Source organism: Carcharodon carcharias, chromosome 18 (assembly GCF_017639515.1).
Source record: "Carcharodon carcharias isolate sCarCar2 chromosome 18, sCarCar2.pri, whole genome shotgun sequence".
Taxonomy (NCBI): domain Eukaryota; kingdom Metazoa; phylum Chordata; class Chondrichthyes; order Lamniformes; family Lamnidae; genus Carcharodon; species Carcharodon carcharias.
This window is the reverse complement of record NC_054484.1, coordinates 82,971,599-82,995,029: the sequence shown is the minus strand read 5'-3', so window position 1 is coordinate 82,995,029 and position 23,431 is coordinate 82,971,599. Positions and strand designations below refer to the sequence as shown.

General features: G+C 45.0%; 1 protein-coding gene across 2 annotated transcripts in view; it reads right to left on the bottom strand.

Moving 5' to 3' along the window:
- Window positions 1-5,339: 5,339 nt before the first annotated feature.
- Window positions 5,340-23,431, bottom strand: part of ptchd1 (patched domain containing 1) — a 156,990-nt gene continuing 138,898 nt past the window's right edge. For both annotated transcript variants that reach the window (XR_005945806.1, XR_005945807.1), the window contains exon 5: window positions 5,340-7,190. The gene's annotated coding sequence lies outside the window, so the exon portion shown is untranslated. The remainder of the gene's footprint in view (window positions 7,191-23,431) is intronic.

Sequence of the window (23,431 nt, the reverse complement as noted above, 5' to 3'; positions counted from 1 at the left end):
TCTGTCCATCCATCCATCTCTCCATCCATGCACTATCTGTCTGCCTAACCATTCTCCTATCTAATTGTACTATCTATTGCACATCCATCTATCTATATGCTCATTCATCCATCTGCCCACCCCATTCTCCCATATATTTTTCTTGGTAACAACCATAGATCTTCTTTTAATCCTACTTACCTATCCATCCATCCACTTTCTAATGTTCATCAATCCATTCATCAACTATACCATTGACCACCTATCTGTCTACTTATCCACTTGTCTATCTGTCCATGCAACTATCCATCCATTTGGCCATGTATTCACTCATATATCTGTCCTAACAGCCACCATTATCAACGCATCCTCGCATCCATTTGTCTACCATCTATCTGACCAACCATCCTCTCATTTGTGTTCGACCATCTATTTGTGCCTTCAATGTGCCTATTGATGGTCAGACGGTGGTGTAGTGGTAATGTCACCCAGCTAACAATCCAGTAGACCCAGGCTATGGATTCAAATCCCACCTCAGCAACTCATGGAATTTAAATTTAATTTTAAAAAACTTAGAATTGAAGGCCAATCTCAGTGGAGGTGACTATGAAACTATAATTGATGGCTGTAATAAAATCTGGTTCATTAATGCCCTGTAGGGAAGGAAATCTGCCACCTTTATTTGTTCTGGCCGACACATGACTCCAGATCCACAGCAATGTGGTTGACTCTTAACTGCCCTTTAAAATAGCCTAACAAGTCATTCAGTTCAAGGGCAGTTAGGGATGGCAACAAACGCTAGCCTTGGCAGTGATGTCCACACACCCGATTGAATTTTAAGAAAATCTAGCCACCCTTTCACTATCTCTTGGCTCTCCCATGCACCCATAGATTGGTACATTCCTCCCATCTATTATCTATCCATCCAGCAACCTATCTATCCATCTACCATGCATCTTCCATGTGCTGTCCCTCCACCATGTATGTATCCCCTCATTCTCTCATCTATATCTCCACCTTTCCTTCAATCATCAGTCTCTCTTAGCATCCATCTATTCATCCACCCAGAAGCTATCTACTGTTCTTTTCTTATTCATTCACAAGATGTGGGCGTCGTGGCTAGACCAGCATTTATTGCCCATCCCTAGTTGCCCTTGAGAAGGTGGTGGTGAGCTGCCTTCTTGAACTACTGCAGTCCATGTGGTATAGGTACACCCACAGTGCTGTTAGGGAGGGAGTTACATCTACCAATCTCTCTGCCTATCTGTCATCTATCCATACATCTACTTGCTCACCATCCTTCTATCTATCTGTCTACCCACATGCCTTCATAAAGAACAGGACTGACACCTAGATATTACTGCATAAAACAGAGAGAAAGGACAGGGAAAGAAGAGGAATGTGGAGTAGCTGTACTAATTAGAGATAACATAATGGCAGTAGTAAAAAAGAGGCATAACTAACTAAAGGCTAGAAACAGAATTCATTCAGGTTAAAATAAAAGCAAATAAAGGATCAATAACACTAATTGGGATAGACGACAGACCACCTAATCATGGAATGGAGGTAAAGGAAGAAATATGCAAGTAAATATATAAATGAGTAAAAGGCACAGAATAATAATCATGGGAGAACATTGGCTCACCGTGTCTGCACCGGCTCTGTGAAGAAGCAATTCATTTAGTGCCTCTCCCCCACCTTCTCCACATAACCCTGCACATTCTTCCTTTTCAGGTAACAGTCTAATTCCCTTTTGAATGCTTTGATTCATCCTGCCTTCACCACACTCTCAGGCAGAGCACTCCAGATATTAACCACTCGCTGTGTGAAAAAAATTTCCTTATATCGCTTTTGCTTCTTTTATTAATTACTTTAAATCTGTACCCTCTTGCTCTTGATCCTTTCACAAGTGGGAACAGTTTCTCCCTACCTACTCTGTCCGTACCCCTCATGATTTTGAATGAAATGAAAATGAAATGAACCAGAACAGATAAAAGAAGTAGGTTTATACAATATTGTTCACAACAGAGAAGAGTTTGAGATAATGATTGAGAAGAACATCAGTAAGTCAAAGACCAATGTGGTAGATTGGAGCAAAGCTGGTTTTAGGGGGATAACCATGGAACTAGGGAAAATAAAGGGTAAAGATTTATTGACAAACAAAGAAATAGAACAGCAATGGGAAATAAATCACACTAAACAGCAGGAACAAACCAGCCAGTAATGATACACAATGAATAAATAAAGAAATAAGGGCAAAATTGAAACTCAAGATAAAGCATAACTAAAATATATCGAGAACAAAGGAGAGGATGACAAAGGGGTCCTGAAAAGGTTAGGAGAGAAGTAAGACAATTGAGAAGGCAAAAATAAATTACAAAATTAAATTATCAAGAAATATAAGAAAAGTAAAGTGTTTTTCAGATACTTGAAAAGAAAAAATCAGGATAGGGCTAATAAGGGATACACACAAACTCACAGGTAGTGGTCATGAAATAACAGAAATATTAAATAATTACCCTGTATTACCCTGTATTTATTTTAATGCAAGGAGTCTGATGAATAAAGCAGACGAGTTGAGGGCACAAATTAACACGTGGAAGTATGATGTCATTGCTGTCACAGAGACATGGTTGAAAGAGGGGCAGGATTGGCAGCTCAATATTCCAGGATATAGGGTCTTCAGGTGAGACAGGGAAGGAGGTAAAAGAGGAGGGGGTATCACAACATTAATCAAGGAGTCAATTACAGCAGTGAGGAGGGATGACATCTTAGAAGGCTCCTCAAATGAAGCCATATGGGTGGAACTGAAAAACAAAAAAGGAGCAATCACATTACTGCCCGTGTACCATAGGCCCCCAAACAATCAGAGAGAAATAGATATGTAGGGAAATTTCAGAGAAGTGTAAAAATAATAGGGTAGTAATAGTGGAGGATTTCAACTTCCTCAACATTAATGGGTTAGTTATAGTGTGATCGATTTCGAGGGAGCTGAATTCTTAAAGTTCATCCAGGAGAGCTTTTTAAGCCAGTACGTAGAAGGTCCTACAAGAAAGGGGGCAGTCCTGGACTTAATTTTAGGGAATGAAGCAGGGCAAATGGTAGAGGTATCAGTGGGGGAGCATTTTGCAGATAGTGATCATAACTCCATTAGAGTCAAGGTTGTTATGGAAAAAGACAAGAATGGGCCAGAAATCAGAGTTCTAAATTGGGGGAAGGCTGATTTTAATAAGGTCAGATATGATTTAGCCAGAGTTGACTGCGAGCAGCTACTTTTAGGTAAACCTACGTCAGAATAGTGGGACTCATTCAAGAAAGAAATAGGGATAGTACAGGGCCAACATATTCCAGTAAAAACAAAGGGTTGGACCAACAAATCCAGGGAGCCCTGGATGTCAAGGAATATACAGGATTGGATAAGGAGAAAAAGGGAGGCTTATGGCAGATACCGAGAGCTCAAAACAGCGGAAGCCATAGACGAGTATAGAATGTGTAGGGGGGACCTTAAAAATGAAATTAGGAGAGCAAAAAGGGAACATGAAAAAACATTGGCAGGTAAATAAAGGAAAATCCAAAGTTATTTTACAAATACATTAAGAGTAAGAGGATAACTAGGGAAAGAGTAGGACCCATTAATGACCATAGTGGTAATTTGTGTGTGGAGCTGGAAGATGTAGGTAGGGTTCTAAATGAATACTTTGTGTCAATGTTCACAAGTGAGAGGAACGACACGGGTATGGAAATCAGACAGAAGGACTGTGATATAATTAAAGAAATTAGCATAGAAAGGGAGGAGGTGCTAAGTGGTCTGGTAGGCTTAAAAGTAGATAAATCTCCAGGCCCGGATGAAATGTATCTCAGGCTGTTGAGTGAGGCAAGGGAGGAGATAGCAGGGATGCTGGCAATAATTTTCAATACCTCTCTGGCCACAGGAGAGGTGCCTGAGGACTTGGAGGACAGCCTATGTGGTACCATTATTCAAGAAGGGAGGAAAGGATAAACCAGGGAACTACAGGCCAGTCAGTCTAACCTTAGTGGCAGGGAAACTATTGGAAGCAATTCTGAGGGACAGAATTAATTTACACTTGGAGAGGCAGGGATTGATCAAGGACAGTCAGCATGGTTTTGTTAAGGGGAGATCATGTCTAACCAATTTAATTGAATTTTTCAAAGAGGTGAGCAGGTGTGTAGATGAGGGCAATGTATTTGACGTAATCAACTTGGACTTCAGCAAGGCTTTTGATAAGGTCCTGCATGGGAGACTGATAATGAAGGTAAGGGCCCATGGGATCCAAGGCAATTTGGCAAATTGGATCCAGAATTGGCTGAGTGGCAGGAAGCAGAGGGTGATGGTCGAGGGATACTTTTGTGACTGGATGCCTGTGTCCAGTGGAGTTCCACAGGGATCAGTGTTGGGTCCCTTGCCATTTGTGGTACATATAAATGATTTAGACTTGAATGTTTGTTGATCACTAAGTTCACGGATGACATGAAAATTGTTGGGGTGGTAAACAGTGAGGAGGAAACCCTGAGATTACAGGATGATATAGATGGGCTGGTCAGATGGGCTGATCAGTGGCAAATGGTATTTAATCCGGATAAGTGTGAGGCGATGCACTTGGGCAGGACAAACAAGGCACGGGAATACACGATGAATGGTAGGACCCTGGGAAGTACTGAGGATCAGAGGGACTTTGGTGTGCATATCCACCGGTCCCTTAAGGTAGTGGGACAGGTAGATAAGGTGGTTAAGAAGACATATGGGATACTTGCCTTTATTAGCCGAGGCACAGAATATAAGAGCAGTGAAGTTATGTTGGAACTGTATAAAATGCTGGTTAGGCCACAGCTAGAGTATTGCATGCAGTTCTGGAATCTACATTATAGAATGGATGTGATTGCACTAGAGAGAGTACAGAGGAGATTTACCAGGATATTGCCTAGGCTGGACAGTTTTTGTTATGAAGAGAGATTGGATAGACTGGGGTTATTTTACATGGAGCAGAGAAGATTGAGGTGTATAAAATTATGAGGGGCATAGATAGGGTAGATAGGAAGTAACTTTTCCCCTTGGTGAAGGGATCAATAACCGGGGGCATAGATTTAAGGTAAGGGCCAGGAGGTTTAGAAGGGATGTGAGGAAGAATTTTTTCACCCAGAGGGTGGTGGGAATCTGGAACTCATCACCTGAAAGGGCGGTAGAGGCAGAAACCCTCATTACATTTAAGAAGCATTTGGATGCGCACTTGTGATGCTATGGCATACAAGGCTCTGGGCCTAGTGCTGGAAAATGGGATTAGAATAGTTAGGTACTTGTATGACCAACGCAGACTCAATGGGCCAAAGGGCCTTTTTCTGTGCTGTAGACCTCTATGACTCTAATGCTGAAAAAAGAGACATGTTGTCTAAGCTTTTTGTCTTGCACTCATCATGACAGATCGCAAGATAATCAACAGTAAAGAGAACAACAATTTATACTGCATGAGAAGAGAGTTGGTCGCCAAGTGCACTCTAATTGGTAGAGGCATTAGCATGGAGAATGCAGCAGTGAACAGTTAACTGCCAGGCTTCTGTTCAAACTCAAACCAGGCAGGGTGACTCCGATTGGTCAAGGCATTGCTATGGGGAATGAACCAGGGAGTGGCTGTCCTCAAGGTTTTGTTTCATTGAAAAAGGTGCAATGTGTGGATATGATCCTTCTGTCTGCAAAGGACAGAGCCATGTTTGTGAATATATGTAGCTTCTAGCATGTGTAAGTGAGCCACACTGCAAGCTCAACTAATAATCTTAAATTGATTTTCAGTGTGATTCCCAGCACAGTCAGGATTGTTTAGCAAGTGCTGTCCAATTGCTGAATCACACCTAATGTCGAACACTGTTTTGAGTTTTGCAAGCATAGGCTGGTTGAGTATGGCCTGTTGTGAACAGCCAAAGGTACTTGCTGCTTGATGCAATCCACCAGTCATTGGGACATACAGCCTACGTACCTGGCATCACAACTGCACTGAAATTCATATGCCACATTACACATTTGTGTGAGAGGCAGAATGTCTTTTTGGCTTGACGGCAGCATCCTGTTAGTGGAGAATACCACTGTGTTGCTACTGCGTCTGAGTAACAACATGAAATGGTTACCTGTAATTACCCTGTATTTACTAGGGAGACTAACATGGTGGACATGACTTGAGAAATGAAAAAAAGATATAAAAACATTTAATATAGTGAGTGGGGAGGGGGAGATAACCGATACACTAGTGAAACTTAGAGAGCATAAAACCCCCGGATTGGATAGATTGCCTCTGCACATATTACACAAAACGAGGGAAGAGACAATAGACACACTATTATAGATATCTAAAAACTCATTAGAATAGGGAATAGTAGCCAAAGGAGTGGTGGACAACTGATGCAGTTCCTATCTTTTAAAGGCAGATAGAACAAGCCAGAGAAGTACATGGACTAATTAGCTTAATGTCATTGATAAGAAAGATAAAGGAATCCTCCATTCAAAGATGCAATAGGAAAACATTTAAAAACTGAAAAATAACAGCAGAGTTTTTGAAAGGGAAATTGATGTTTGAATAACCTTATTGAATTCTCTGAAGCAGTAACAGAAAGAGTAGATAAGGGTGATATAGTAGATGTAATGTATTTGGATTTCCAAAAGGCCTTTGATAAAGTACTGCATGGCTCATGGCTAAAGTCAGAGCATATGGGATGAGGGAATAGGCAGTTACCTGGATTAGCAAAACGTGGCAAGTTGCCAGCAGCTGGAGGATTAACTTATTAACACTACCTATAAGTATAGATAACAAGGAAAAAGTACTACCTCCTTAAATAACAAATTAAGTTTTATCACAATTACCTCATCAAGAGCTATCATTTTGCAGCATTTCCTTAATTCCAGCATGTGTTGTGTTAGTCATTCTTTCACACGTCTAAACTAAAATCAAATTCTTATGAAAAAAATGGAACATTTTTGTACCTTTATACAAAGAGCATTAAGTGTCCACACATCAACTCTCATTTTCTGCATAAATATATGAACAAGTAGGAAACAAACCTACTAAATTACCCAGTATTTAGTATGTGCTGGCTGCTTTTGGACAGCCTACCCTGTAGTACTGGCTCAGTTTACAAATAGCCATTTTCAGTAGTGTCTCATGCCTTCATTGTATTCATGCAGCTAGGATAGCAACTGCATCATTGGCCTAAGAAAGAGAAAAAAAACACCTTTCACATCCTCAAGCAGGTCCCAAAGTGCTTCACAGCCATTTAAGTACTTTTTTTGAGGTGCAATCACTGTTGCTATGTCAGTAATGGCAACCAACCTGAGCAAAGACAATGAGACTAATCTCCAGTTAATCTATTTGGGATAACAAATAAATATTGGTCAGGACACCAGGGATAACACCCCTGCTGTTCTTTGGATAGTACCATGGGATCTTTTACATCCACCTGAGAGGGCAGACATGTTCTCTGAAAGATGGCACCTCAGACAATGCAGCACTCCCTCAGTACTGCACTGCAGTGTCAGCCTGGAGAATGTGCTCAAGGCTCTGTAGAGGTCGTGAATTGGATTCACCCTGGAGGAATTCCAATCCTGTTCTGGTACAGGAATGCTTTTCTCGGTCAGTTGCTTTGTATGAGTGAGAACACTCTTGGTCTCCAGTAACACCATCCTCCTGCACAGAATGGCCCAGGATTGGCTGAAAAATAATATCGAGTTCATGGTGCATAAAAAAAAATCCAGCAATTCATGGCAAGAAGCGATACCCCACTGATTCACCTTGCAGTTCAGGACAGTTTTCCTTTAGCTTCACAGAAACTAACTGAATTAACATCTCAGCATGAACCTCATCATATTGCTGTATTTAATGCTGTTAATGTGAATTGATTCCACTAAACTCATTTAGGGCTAGCCATTCAGGTCCTGACATGCCACTCAACATTGCAGGCCCACTGAAGGAAAAATGCTGGGTCTCACCCCTGCAGACAATAAATTATTTTAACATGTATTTTTAAAAAATTGTTTCTTACTTTTTCTTTAAGCCACTTTTTTCTTTTAATCCAATCTTTCTTTCCCTCTATTTTTCTTTCTGTTTCTAATTTGACTCCAATTCACACTATTTCTTTCTATGTCATTCACTGTTTCTTTCTCTATCTTCATTAGTTAAGGAGATAAACCATTGGACCCGACATTCACAGAGGTCTCAGGTGGCCTGTTATTGCCTCTGCACCATTATCAATTCACACTTCCAGCAATCTGAGATGAAAAGTGCAATCTGAAGAGTGAAGTAAAAAATCTAATTCAGAGTGCTGGCAATGTGATGCCCTACTCCAACAATTTCTGGGTCAGAATATTATCTGTTTAAATCCATTTGATTCAATTGTTATTAGTGATCAAAGGCTTTCAACAGCTGGTAACTAATGCAGCACTGACTATTTTCCTTGGAATTATATTACACATCATTTGAGAAAAATAAATCCAATTGAGTGGAGCAGCCTTGTTCATAGTTAAAGCATGTAGCTGGATCTTTGCATCTGTTGCAATATTCGCCACAATAAAACATGTGAATACAGGAACTAACACATTGGACAAGTAAAACAAATTTTATTACTGAATGTTTTATCACTGTTTTATGTTTTAGGTAAATATTTATATCTCTGGTGTTTTCCGGTTTACACATTTGTGGTTAGACATTCTAACATTGTTCTATGATCCAGAAAATTCTGAAATCCAGAAATGACTTGGTCCCAAGCAATCCGGACCAGAGAGGTTACAGTGCCTTCGATAAACAGTTCACCTGTTGAACTGATTTGTTCAGCTTTCCACTCTAAAGGACTAATTCTTTGATAAAGCTCTTGCAGGGCAGCCTCGTCCATGTGGGGTCAGAGGCCAGGCCACAGACCCTGCTTTATCCTTTATTTTCACTATAGAAAAACTGGGAGCCCAAAATTTTCTGAACAGTGCTCCCTCCAAGTGTCACTCTTTTCCAAGGGAGGCTGAAAGAATGGTGGAAGCAGATTCAGTAATAACTTTCAAAAAAGAATTGCAGAATTACTTGAAAGGGAAACGGTTGTAGGTTAAGGAAAGGATCAGGCTGGTGGGGCTAATTGGATAGTCTTTCAAAGAGATGGCACAGGCATGACAGGACAAATGGCCTCCTACTGTTCTATTCTATAGTTAGGTATTCAGATCTTAATATCACAACAGTACAGAAAATTAATGAAAAGAACACACTTATATGACTGCAATAAATTCCTTAACCAGATATTGCTGCTTCCTGTCTTTCTCTAGCTTTAGGTTTTGCCAACATCGGCTAATTCAACATGGCAGGATCTGAGTCTCAAAGATGGAGACCCCACACACAGATGACGATGAGTGACAACGACTAAAATATGCAGATCAGAGTAGCAGAAATCCACAATCTTTACTGCAATTTCCGAATACCACCCCAAATAGGCTTTGTGTGTGCATCCATAATATGAAGATAGCAAACGGACAAATGAGCTGAACTCAAAAGGTGAGGTGAGAGTGACTACCTTTGACATCAAGGCAGCATTTGACTGAGTGTGGTATCAAGGAACCCCAGCAAAACTGGAGTCAATGGGAATCAAAGAAAAACTCTCTACTGGTTGGAGTCATACCTAGCACAAAGTAAGAAGGTTGTGGTTGTTGGAGGTCAATCATCTCAGTTCCAGGACATCACTGCAGGAGTTCCTCAGGGTAGTGTCCTCAGCCCAACCATCTTCAATTGCTTCATCAATGACCTTCCTTCCATCATAAGGTCAGAAGTGGGGATGTTCGCTGATGATTACACAATGTTCAGCACCATTCACGACTCCTCAGACACTGAAGCAGTCCATGCCCGAATACAGTAAGACTGGAACAATATCCAGGCTTGGACTGACAAGTGACAAGTAACATTCGCGCCACACAAGTGCCAGGCAATGACCATCTCCAACAAGAGAGAATCTAACCATCGCATTACCATCACTGAATCTCCCACTATCAAACATCCAGGAGGTTACCATTGACCTGAAACAAACTGGACCAGCCATATAAATACTGTGGCTACAAGAGCAGATCAGAGGCTAGGAATCCTGCAGCGAGTAACTCACCCCCTGACTCCCCAAAGCCTGTCCACCGCCTACAAGGCACAAGTAAGGTGTGTGGTGGAATACTCTCCATTTGCCTGGATGAGTGCAGCTCCAACATCACTCAAGAAGCTCGATACCATTCAGGACAAAGCAGCCCCGCTTAAATGGCACCATATCCACAGACATTCACTCCCTCCACCACTGACACACAGTAGCAGCAGTGTGTACCATCTACAAGATGCACTGCAGAAACTTACCAACGCTCCTTCGCACCTTCCAAACCCATGACCACTACCATCTGGAAGGACAAGGGCAGCAGATAGATGGAAACACCACTACCTGGAAGTTCTCCTCCAAGCCACTCACCATTCTGACTTGGAAATATATTGCCGTTCCTTCACTGTCGCTGGGTCAAAATCCTGGAACTCCCACTATGGGTGTACCTATACCACATGGACTGCAGTGGTTCAAGAAGGCAGCTCATCACCACCTTCTCAAGGGAAATTAGGGATGGGCAATTAATGCTGGTCCAGCCAACAATACCCATATCCTATGAATGAATTTTAAAAAGTGATTGCCCCGTTCCTGACCATATGCATAACTGATATCATTATGAGGAGTGAGTAGAAAGGTGAAACAAATACAAAATTGATTACATGTGAAAATAAATATGAAGAGAAAACAAAATTCAGACATAGAAGATATGAAAAAGAGAGGAAGGTATGATCAATTTTTAAAAATTCATTCGTGGGATGTGGGCGTCGCTGGCTGGGCCAGCATTTATTGCCCATCCCTAGTTGCCCTTGAGAAAGTGGTGGTAAGCTGCCTTCTTGAACCGCTGTAGTCCATGTGGTGCAGGTACACCCACAGTGCTGTTAGGGATGGAGTTCCAGGATTTTGACCCAGCGACAGTGAAGGAACGGTGATATATTTCCAAGTCAGGATGGTGAGTGGCTTGGAGGGGAACCTCCAGGTGGTGGTGTTCTCATGTGCCTACTGCCCTTGTCCTTATGGGTTTGGAAGGTGTTGTCTAAGGAGCCTTGATGAGTTCCTGCAGCGCAGGAAAATTGAAAATGCAAAGCTTATAACTGGTGTGGTGTGCACCACCTCACTCACTCATCATCTGCAAGGCCACTGGTTATTGAACTGGAGTCCACACAACCTTCCAGAGAGTCTGCAATGCAGATCCAGTCCACAGCTGGGCGATTTGGGCAACCACCAAGGACCTCATAGCCAAAGGAAAGTGAATGTGAGATGGTGTGCCCTGCTCCCTGCCAGGTTCCTGCTCCTCTGTGCTCCTGCCATTTCCCAGTGCCCCTGCTCTCTCTCTCTCTCCCTGCCCATGCTCTCTCTTCCTGCCCCTGCTCCCTCTCCCAGTGCCCCTGTTTCCTCTCCCAGTGCCCCTGCTCTCACCCCGTGCCCATGCTCTCTCTCTCTCTCTCCCCATGCCCAAGCCCTCTCCCCATGCTCCTGCTCTCTCGCCGTGCCCCTGCTCTCTCCCTATGCTCCTGCTCTCTCCCTGTGCCCCTGCTCTCTCCCCAGGCTCCTGCTCTTTCTCCATGCCCCTGCTCTCTCCCCATGCTCCTGCTCTCTCCCCATGCACCTGCTCTCTCCCAGTGTCCCTGTTCTCTCCCCGTGTCCCTGCTCTCACCCCGTGCCCCTGCTCTTTCCATGCTCCTGCTCCCTTCATACTCCTGTCATCTTCAGATTGCTTGTGTGCTCCTGACAAGGAGAGACACTGTGAAGTAAGAAGTAATACATCCATCTCACTGATATTTTTAAGTGAATACCTGTTTTCTTCAAGGCATTATTAAATACACATTTTAGCTGCAGCATTTTTGTAGTTTTGAGTATTAAGTAGTATTATAATTTAGATTGGCAATCCGTCATTGCTGATCCACTTGAAAAGGAGATCTTGAACCAAAAAAGGTTTCAGAATCTCTGCTCTAGATCCCATTATGGAGCACAACCCTCTGTATTCAAACTTGGGGTGTCCAAACTCCAATTCCTTTCGGTCTATCAATGCTGCATTCCTGCTTTACTCCACACAATGCATCTATTCTCATTCCACTTGACAGCTCACTCCTTGTCCCTTTAATTACCACTCAGGAAATCACATTCTCCTGCTCACTCCAAATGCACTTCCAATATCTCACCATGTCTAATTATCTCACTCCTCAAACACTTCAATTTCCACACTGTCTAATCTAACATTATGCTCCTTAAGCTTTTAATAATTAATAATTAAATTTTTAATTATGGAGACCAAACTGTACACAGTATTCCGGGTGTGGTCTCACCAATTCCCTAAATAATTGTAGCAAGACTTCTTTATTCAAAACCCCTTGCAATAAAGACCAACGTCATTTGCCTTCCTAACTGCTTTTTGTAACCCCATGCTAATTTTCTGTGTTCCTTTTACAAGTCTCTCCGAATATTAACATTTAGAAGTTTCACCCCTTTGAAAAATGATTCTGCTTTTCTATTTTATGACCAAAGTGAATAACCTCACTTCCTTTGACTCCTTCTACCATCTTGTTTCCCACTCACTTAACGTGTCTCTATTTGTAGCCTCTGTATCCTCCTCACAGTTTACATTTCCAACTAGCTTTGTATCATCAGCAGACTTGGGGCTGGTTTTCTGCCCTCATCGAGCGGGCCTGGGAGCAGCCACGAACTGACCACTGCCCACGATCGTGCCCTGACCACGATTTCACAATGGCGGGCTAATTAAGGCCCACCCAACGTGAAATGTGGCTCATCACTGGCTGAGAAGGGCCGAGCGGGGACAGGCGATTGTTTGCCGCTGGGTCCAATGGCGACCCGGCGGCCGGAATAAAGAAGGCCCTGGCAGATACAGAAAGGCTGCCAGGGAAGGACGTCTGGCTTCTGTTCTGATAATGCATTCGAGTGTGGCAGCAAACCCCAGGAGGGAGGGCAGATCAGGTGGACACTCAGTGCCTCCCTGCTTTTCAGATGAGTGCCTCACTGTACTCCTGGAGATGGCTGCCAGGAGGGACATCCTTGTCTCCAGAGATGAGAGGAGGAGGTCACCGCACCTTACATAGAAGGCATGGGAGGAGCTGGCAGTCCGGGTGAGCAGCCATGATGTGGTGCAGTGCTGCTGGGTGCAGTGCCAGAAGTGCTTCAATGACCTGCTGTGCTCAGGAAGGGTGAGTACCAAGATAAAAACAAAAAAACTGCGGATGCTGGAAATCCAAAACAAAAACAGAATTACCTGGAAAAACTCAGCAGGTCTGGCAGCATCGGCGGAGAAGAAAAGAGTTGACGTTTCGAGTCCTCATGACCCTTCAACAGAACCTGAGTTCGAGTCCAAGAAAGAGTTGAAATATAAGCTGGTTTAAGGTGTGTGTGTGGGGGGTGGAGAGATAGAGAGAGAGAGAGGTGGGGGGGGGTGTGGTTGTATGGACAAACAAGCAGTGATAGAAGCAGATCATCAAAAGATGTCAACAACAATAGTACAATAGAACACATAGGTGTTAAAGTTAAAGTTGGTGATATTATCTAAACGAATGTGCTAATTAAGAATGGATGGTAGGGCACTCAAGGTATAGCTCTAGTGGGGGTGTTTTTTTTTATAATGGAAATAGGTGGGAAAAGAAAAATCTTTATAATTTATTGGGAAAAAAAGGAAGGGGGAAACAGAAAGGGGGTGGGGATGGGGGAGGGAGCTCACGACCTAAAGATGTTGAATTCAATATTCATTCCGGAAGGCTGTAAAGTGCCTAGTCGGAAGATGAGGTGTTGTTCCTCCAGTTTGCATTGGGCGTCACTGGAACAATGCAGCAAGCCAAGGACAGACATGTGGGCAAGAGAGCAGGGTGGAGTGTTAAAATGGCAAGCGACAGGGAGGTTTGGGTCATTCTTGCGGACAGACCGCAGGTGAGTACCATGTTGGCATGGGTCAGTGTGCAGAAGTGTTAAGATGTGGCTGTCCCCCTGTGGACCTCAGGGGTGTTAGAGTCTGAGTGCCAACTTTCAATCATGCCAGAGCTGGCCAAGGGGGTGAGCCCTGGCTGCTTGGACTGAGCCTTGAGGCTTGAGGGCCATGACTCGGATGTACCCTGCGAGGTGTTCCTCAGCTGGGGTTGGCTAGGCTGCAATGATGCTGCAGGTAGAGAGTGGATTAATCCATGCTCCTCTGTCCTTTCAGGAGAAGCCTAGCCATAACCAAGCAGAGAGGCCACGTACAGGCCCAACCTGCTGTTGCTCTCCTGGTTCGAGCAGGATGCCCTTGAGCTGGAGAGCCAGCAAACTCCCTGTGCAACTGCGTGGAGAGGCGGGGATGCCAGATGAAGGTAAGAGCACAGTGCACAGAGATGAGAGTTTACGATTTGCAACTTTTCTAGTGCAGTCTCCTCACTAATGTGAGCCTCGAACCCGGTGTCCCCAATGATCATTGAAAGATGAAGGCACCATGATGCAGATCTCCATTGTCTCACCATGGTGCCTGGCATGCACAGTGAGTGTAATGACTTTAACTAATGACATGTCCTTCTTCTCCCTTTTAGGTTCATCAGCAGGTGTCCCATCCACAGGCCCCGAAGGGCCACCCTGACACCAGAGGACCACTGGGCATCCCTGTCACCTGCGTCACACCCGCTCTCTGAAGCAGGCATCAGCACAGATACCAGCACTAGAGTGGTGGCTGGTATCTCAGTGCACATTGTTGAGGGCAGTTCCCATTTGCTTGAGATGCAGGCAGAGGCAGACAGTGCCCAGGGCACCAGCAGTCAGAGGACTGCTGGGGACCAGGACAATGCTCAGTTGATGGGCCTCTGGAGTCATCCATTGGGCGGCAGGTACTGGATGTTGAGCGAGATGTGTGGGAGGATCTGGTGGAGATCCATGAGGGTATGTTTGCCATGGTCTCCATTATGGAGGAGTCCATGCGGAACATGAGAACTGCGTTGACTGTCATGGCTGAGCGCACTGCCTCCTCCATTGAGAGAGTGGCGACTATCATGGAGAGGCAGCTCCATGGACAGAATCAGGGCTGCCTGGGGTTGTGCTCGGACCTGCAAGCCCTCACACAGGCACTGAGCTCAGGTGGCCTGTGTCAGTGTGGGAGGTGGATGAGGCACCCAGTATCCCAGCTAGGTCCCATCCATCAATGGAGTGCAGGGAGGTCCAGAGCGACCTCATGTTGGCGCACAAGATGCCTGTTGTCTCTGCGGCTCCTCTCAGGGACCTCTGGATGATGGCAGCAGCTCCTCCACCTCTCTGCCAGTGACCGTGGCAGCTAATGAGTCTGCGACAACTGGGAGATGCCAGCCATGGCAGAGGCCACTCCCTCCCAGGCGGGGCCAGCACAGGCTCCACTGGCCAGAGGACGACCGCCAAGGTCATCAAGGCCAACAGGACAACAGGACAATGCCGATGCCAGGGGGGGTGGGGGGGGGGGGGGAAGCTGGTTGGTGCACCAAGGCGTAACACTCACCAGCATAGGTTAAAGGCACCTTGAGCACAGAGGGACAGGCCATGGGTTATTTTATGTTCATTTATGTTTAGTTCATGTTTACTGGTCTGGGACTTAAGGTCAGAGAGGTTGATGTAAGTAGTCTGTACTTGTCAAAAAGGTATAAATATGGTTTTGTTGTAATGAACTGAGTATGCTTCACCTTTTTATTTCATTGGTGCGGGGTACACCAGTACATAATGCTGGACGTAAGTGGCTCTGAACTTATTGCACAGACACTCAGTGCTCTTTGTGTTCAAATGAAAGGGTCCTTTCAGACGCCCGGGCTGGAGGCGGCAGCCCTGGCATGCGTTTGAAGCTGATCGTTAGTAGTCTATCTGAAGAAGCATAGGATCAAGGCGTCCCTGGTGTCCCTGCCTCCCTGCAGCTGACTGAGGTCTGGCTCCGTGCCCTCAGTGTTCTCGTCACCGTGCTCATCTTGGGACTCCCTACTGGATTCATCACCTCTGGCCTGTGCAGCTGCGTCAAGATTCTCTTCCTCTAGTGGGTCCCCCCTTGCCAGTGCCAGATTGCAACCACGCAGCATGTAACCACTATAGTGACACCCGCTCTGGGGGGTACTGTAGTGCACCCCCCGAACGGTCCGGGCATCAGAAGCGCATCTTGAGAAGACCTATGGTGCTCTTTAGCACCATTCTTGTGGAGCCATGATTCATATTGTAACGCTGCTCTGCCTCTGTTCCTGGGTGGCAGAGAGACACCTCTTCAAGGGATAGCCCTTGTCACCCAGCAGCTATCCATCCAGTATTGCTGGAGCACTGAAGAGCCCTGGCACCTGGGAGTGTCTGAGGATGTAGATGTCGTGGGAGCTGCCTGGGTACCTTGCACAGACTTGCAGAATCTGCATCCTGTGGTCACACACTATCTGCACATTCATGGAGTGGAAGCCCTTCCTGTTGATGAAGGCTCTGGGCTCATCTGCTGGCACCTTGATGGCCACATATGTACAGTCTATTGCACCCTGGATGCAGGGGAAGCCAGCAATCACTGCAAAGCCTCTGGCTCACTGTGTCTGACTGGCCTCGACCGGATGGCAAAGAATAACGGTCAGTACCCGCACGAACAGAGCTCCTGCCACCAGCTTGAAGCAACTATGGACAGCTGATTGGGAGGCTCCACAAAGATCCCCCACTGAACCCTGGAAAGAGCCGGAGGCATAGAAGTTGAGGACCCCTCTGACCTTTGGAGCCACTGGCATGGGGTGTCCTCCCACACAGTCGGAGCTGATCTGAGGCCCAATTATCTGGCAAATGGAGGTCACTGTCTTCCTTGAGAGGCGAAGCCTCCTTCGGCATTGCACCTCAGACATATTGAGGTAGCTGCATCACCGCCTGTAACGCTGGCAGCAGGATAGTGGCCTCTTCTGTGGCCCCTTCCATGTTGGACCACCTGCTGGCCCTGTGTCCCTTGTGCCTACACCTCTCCTCCCACAGGTTGCTCCCCTGGAAGCTGCATTGGGACATGTGGCCCCCTTTCCCTTCTGCCCCTCTCTTCCTCAGCGGGGATCACAATGCCTATTACCAGGGTAAGGGAAGGCTGTCTGATACCTGGAAGAGTCCACACTGTCTGAAACTTCTGGGGGCCTGGGAGACACCAATGAGTCCTGGAATGAAGCCTGGAAATGCTAAGAATGAAGCCCTGAACAGAGATGAAGCTGCCAAGTACCAATAAGTCACCGACAGTAAACTATCTCCAAAACAGCTCACTACTCACACTGGCAATGCTGCTGACCCTTTTTATCCTGCCCGTGGATGAGGTTTGAGGAAATGTCAGCTGGCTGTCTGCCCGTTTTGCCTGTGAGAGGAGCAGAAAATCGCATGGGCAATGAAAAATCTCAGACAATTTCACTGTTAATAGCCTTAAGTAGCCTGTTAATTAATGGCGGGTGCTGCTCCGACACCCATGCACACCCACCGACCAAAAGATCGCGAGAGTTCGCGATGACGTCAGGGCGTTTGGGTGACATCATCGCTCACTATTTACTCCCACTCGGGTTGGGCGCACGCTCACCCGCGGGATGAAAAATTCAGCCCTTGGATACATTACTCTGCGAACTTTCATTGAAGTCAATACTATAGAGCATGCACACGCTAGACGTTTGCCTTGGTGGGTTTCAAACCTGGGACCCCAGAGCAATACCCTGGGTCTCTGGAATACTAATCCAGTCCAGTGACAATGCCACTATGCCACCACCTCCCTACCAATACTAACTAGCCCCTTGGTTGCCCTCTATTTCTGGTATCTAATTTCCTTTGTGAAGACAGACAATAAACATATGTACAACGCCTGCCATTTCCTCATTCTCCATGATAATTTCTCCTGTCTCTGCCTTTAAGGGACAAATGTTTAATTTAGCTACTCTCCTTTTTATAAGTTTGTAGAAGCTCTTACAATATGTTCTTATAACCCTGGTTAGTTATATCCTTTAATATCCCAACTAATCCAATCCAACTCTCCTGCTCACTCCCCATGCTCTTTAATGTCCCACCCAGTTAATTTCTCTCTCCTGCTCACTCTCCAAAGCGTTGTGAGGGTACAGAAGGCATTTTAGCAATTTGAAAAATCAAAATCTTTCCTCACATTTACATTTATAGTTCTTTTAAAGTGAATTTGCATGTTTTATTTTGTACACCGTTACCTCAGTGACAAGAAACCTAAAGGACAAAAATTTGGCTATCTCTTATTTCATTTCAATAGTTTACCTTTGCAGCTACTTGTACAAAGAAAATACTGGCTGAGGCTTGAAATTGTAAATTCAGCAAACACCTGCAAAGCATTGTTTTTGGTAATAATATAATTGTTAATAAAATACACATCAAAAGGACAAAACCCGCATTAATGTTCAATTTAAATTTTCAGTGAAATTAAGTATGAGGAATGTAAGTCTAGAAATTGATATTTGTGATGTTAGCAAAAGAGCACCTAGCACATCCTGCTAATATTCCTCCATAAGTCTTAAACTGGAAACCAACTCTGTTACAATAATAGCAGAGAAATGGGATTTGAACACATTGGCTTAGGCGTCCTGATAACGAGCACTTCCAGCCTAGATTATCAGTCCTCCAGCATTAGCCTGGATTCTCCAGGAGTTAAAGATGAGTCTCCAGAAAACTGCTTTAAGCAAAACTCGCAGAGGGGTGGGGGGGGGGGGGGGGGGGGGGGGGGGGGGGGGGGGTTGGGGGGGAAGAGAAATTAGTCGAGGCACTAACAAAAGATATGCCCTTTTGTTTCATTTTTTTTGGAGTACTTTTAGTGATCAAAATATTGGAAATGGGGAGCGAAGAATATTTGGCTGACAGTCAATTATTATCCAATGGGGTGGACAGACTCTGTTGGTTTTCCAGTTAGTGTGCAGAGGTGGGGCTTTGTGAGGGTGACCACATCAGGTGACCAGTGGCAGGGCGGTTGGAGGCTGAACATCAGTAATCTCCAGGAATACTTTCAGAGCTGGCAACCAGCGTGGGACATGCCAAGTCCTGGTTGTACCTCCCTGATCTGGCTATATTTCCAGCTGTGGTGTTGTTTGTATGCTAGAGAGCTGTGCCAGGGACTCCCAGCAGAACCACAGTGGTGGTGGGCCTGTGCCCAACAATGTGTGTGGAGTCATAGCATAGATCCTCACTGCTGATAACAATTGCAGTCTTGCCAATAGAGGCCGTTATACAGGCCTCTATTGGCAAGCGTCAGTGTTAAGAGTCTATTCAGTATGAACAGCATTGAAATTTTATAATGATGTTGCGATGATTGAATAGGTTCTATATACAATGATTAAAAAGACATTCTGTTTTCATAACTTCTTGGCCACACTTTTGTGTCAATATTTGTGTCAACAGCTCCTAACTCTGCCACAGTCTTGATAGAAAGAAGTTATAGTCATACAGCCATTGGACCAAAGCAAGTGAGCAATTCACCAGTAAGTCAGTCCTCAGATTAGCACAAAACACTATGCAAATGGGAAAATCTTCAAAGAATGAATACTGTACAATGAAAGTAATTTTAGAACAAGAAGGGACAAATTAAGACTGAAGTGGGTGCCTGTCAGTACATTGCTCTATCCCAGCGAAGCCTGGGCTAAGTTGCCCACCTACCAAGAGAAAAGGCTCAATAACTTCCATCTCTGGTGTCTATGAAGCATCCTCAGCATCACGTAGAAAGACAAAGTCACCAATGAAGCAATCTTTGAGCAAACATGCCAAGCATGCTGGCACTAATAAAGCAAAGAAGGCTTTGCTAGTTTGGGCATGTGCGCAGGATGGAAGATGGCTACATCTCCAAGGATGGGCTATCCGGGCAGGAATCCATGTCAAGACACAACAGGGTGCCCAAAGCTCCAATTCAAGGTATTGCCAAAAGAGACATAAAAATTCTCAACATCAATCATGACAAGTGGGAAACTCCAGCTGATGATCGATGCAAATGGTGACACCAACTGTGGGCAGGAATTCACCACCGTGAATGTGGCTTCAGAAGCTCCGAAGCAGACACCAGCTCTGAGAACAAAATGTCAGCAGAGACTGTCCCACATCACCGGCAAGGGATAATTTGGCTGTGAATTCTGTGTGACCATTTAAGATCTCAACAATGCGTTTCTCAGATTTTCATCAGGGTATGGTATCAAGTGGTATGGATCAAAGATGGAATAAATGTCCAAATGGAGGGCCTGAATGGCTGACTCCAAATTCCACTGTTCTATATACTCCTTGCATTCATCCTCATCAATCTGCCTGTTGCAGATGAAACAGTACTGGTAGAAGTGACCACTGCACAGCTCCTGTCCAGATGGATTTCCTGTCTTCACTTTGAGGACACTGTTGAGCATGTTGTGTGGCACTACCACCATGCTAAATGGGATAGGTTGGGAACCAACAGATTGTGGGTCATCAGCAGAAGCAGAATTGTATTCAACCACAATCTGTAGCCTCAAGGCACAGCATATCCCCCACTTTAACATTACCATCAAGCCAAGGGGTCAACCCTGGTTCACTGAGGATGTAGAAGAGCATGCCAGCAGCAGCATGAGGTATAACTGCCCGGTGAAGCTACAACACAAGAATACATGCATGCTAAACAGCAGAACAGCTTGTTATTAAATAGATAGAGCTCAACGATTCCACAACCAAAAGGGCAGATTAAAGCTCTGCAGACCTGCCACATTTTATCATGAATGGCGTTAGACAATTAATCCAAAAAACAGCATTTGCAACCATTTTCAGCCAGAAGTACTGAGTTGATGATTCATCTCGGCCTCCTTCCAAGGTCGCCAGCATCACAGATGCCAGTCTTCAGCCAATTTGATTCATTCTACATGATAATTCATTCTACACCTGGAAGTTCCACTCCAAGTCACTCACCATCCTGACTTGGAAATATATCGCCGTTCCTTCACTCAAAATCCTGAAACTCCCTCCCTAACAGCACTATGGGTTTACCTACACCACATGGACTGCAGCGGTTCAAGAAGGCAGCTCACCACCACCTTCTCAAGGGCAACGAGGGATGGGCAATAAATGAATAATAAAAAAATGATATCAAGAAATGGTTGAAGCATCGGACACAGAAAAGGCTATGGGCCCTGGCAGCATTCCAGCTACTGAAGATTTGTCCTCCAGAAATAGCTGCACCCCCTAGCCAAGCTGTTCCAGTAGAGCTACAACACTGGCTATGTGGAAAAATGCCCAGGTATGTCCTGTCCACAAAAGCAGGACAAATCCAATCTAGCCTCAACTTGGGCTGGCAAGTCCCAAGCAATGATCATCTCCAACAAGAAAGAATCTAACCATTGCCCCTTGACATTCAATGGTATTACAATCGCTGAATCCCCCACTATCAACATCCTGGGTGTTACCATTGACCAGAAATTGAACTGGACCAGCCATTTAATACTGTGGCTACAAGAACAGGTCAGAGGCTAGGAATTCTGCATTGAGTAACTCACCTCCTGACTCCCCAAAGCCTGTCCAACATCCCCAAGCACAAGTCAGGAGTGTGATGGAATACTCTCCACTTGACTGGATGAATGCAGCTCCAACAACACTCAAGAAGCTTGACACCATCCAGGACAAAGCAGTCCACTTGATTGGCACCCCATCCACAAACATTCACTCCCTCCACCACCGACACACAGTGGCAGCAGTGTGCACCATCTACAAAATGCACTGCAGAAACTCACTAAGGCTCCTTTGACAGCAACTTCCAAACCCGTGACCTCTACCACCTAGAAGGACAAGGGCAGCAGAGATGTGGGAACACCACCACCTGTAAGTTCCCCTCCAAGCCACTCACCATCCTGACTTGGAAATATATAGAACAAAGAACAAAGAAAAGGACAGCACAGGCACAGGACCTCCAAAAACCTGTGTCGATCATATTGCCTGTCAAACTAAAACATTTTGCACTTCCGGGGTCCATATCCCTCTATTCCCATCCTAATCATGTATTTGTCAAGCTGCCTCTTAAATGCCACTATCGTACCTGCTTCCACCACCTCCTCTGGCAGCAAATTCCAGACACTCACTACTCTCTGCATAAAAAACTTGCCCCGCACATCTCCTCTATAGTTTTCTCCTCTCACCTTAAATCTATGTCCCCTAGTGATTGACTCTTCCATCCTGGGAAAAAGCTTCTGACTATCTACTCTGTCCATGCCACTCATAATTTTGTAAATTCTATCAAGTCGCCCCTCAATCTCTGTTGCTCTAGTGAGAACAATCCGAGTTTCTCCAACCTCTCCTCATAACTAATAATCTCCAGACCAGGCAGCATCCTGGTAAACCTCCTCTGCACCCTCTCCAATGCCTCCATATCCTTTTGGTAATGTAGCGACCAGAATTGCATGCAATGTTCCAAGTGTGGCCTAACCAAGGTTCTATACAGCTGCAGTATGACTTCCCAGCTTTTATGCTCAATACCCCTGCCAATGAAGGCAAGCATGCCAGATGCCTTCCTGACTACCTTATCCACCTGCGTTGCCACTTTCAGTGACCTGTGGACCTGTACACCCAGATCCCTCTGCCCGTCAATGCACTTAAGGATTCTGCCATTTACTGTATAATTCCTACCTGTATTGGACCTTCCAAAATGCATTACCTCGCATTTGTCCGGATTAAGCTCCATCTGCCATTTCTCCGCCCAAGTCTCCAACCGATCTATATTCCGTTGTATCCTTTGACAATCCTCTTGACTATCTGCAACTCCTCCAACCTTAGTGTCGCCTGCAAACTTACTAATTAGCCCAGTTACATTTTCCTCCAAATCATTTACGTATACTACAAACAGCAAAGGTCCCAAAACTGATCCTTCACTGTTACTGTTCCTTCACTGTCGCTAGGTCAAAATCCTGGAACTCCCTTCCTAACAGCACTGTGGATGTACCTACACTAAACAGCACTGTGGATGTACCTACACTACATGGACTGCAGTGGTTCAAGAAAGCAGCTTACCACCACATTCTCAAGGGCAATTAGGGATGGGCAATAAATGCTGGCCCAGCCAGTGACAGTCGCATCCCATAGAAGAATTTTAAAAAGTCCCATTCGCCATTCATGTCCCACTCCCATGACACAATTCACCAATCAAAATCTGTGTGCAACATTTGTGAAGGTAGGGACGAGGAGTTTGAACGCTCCTGACAGGGACTGCTGATCTGTAGTTCTGCTTAAAGTCTGTTAAGTTATGACCAAAGATCAACATTAACTCATCTGTCCTCTCCACTGACCTGTCATCTGATGCATTTTTCATTTCATTTGTTGCCATTTCTTTGGTAACTGATCACTAGTCATACATTGAACCTGATTTAGCTTTCAGACTTTCTTCAGAAAGTAAGTGCAACAATCACATGCAGCATTTGGG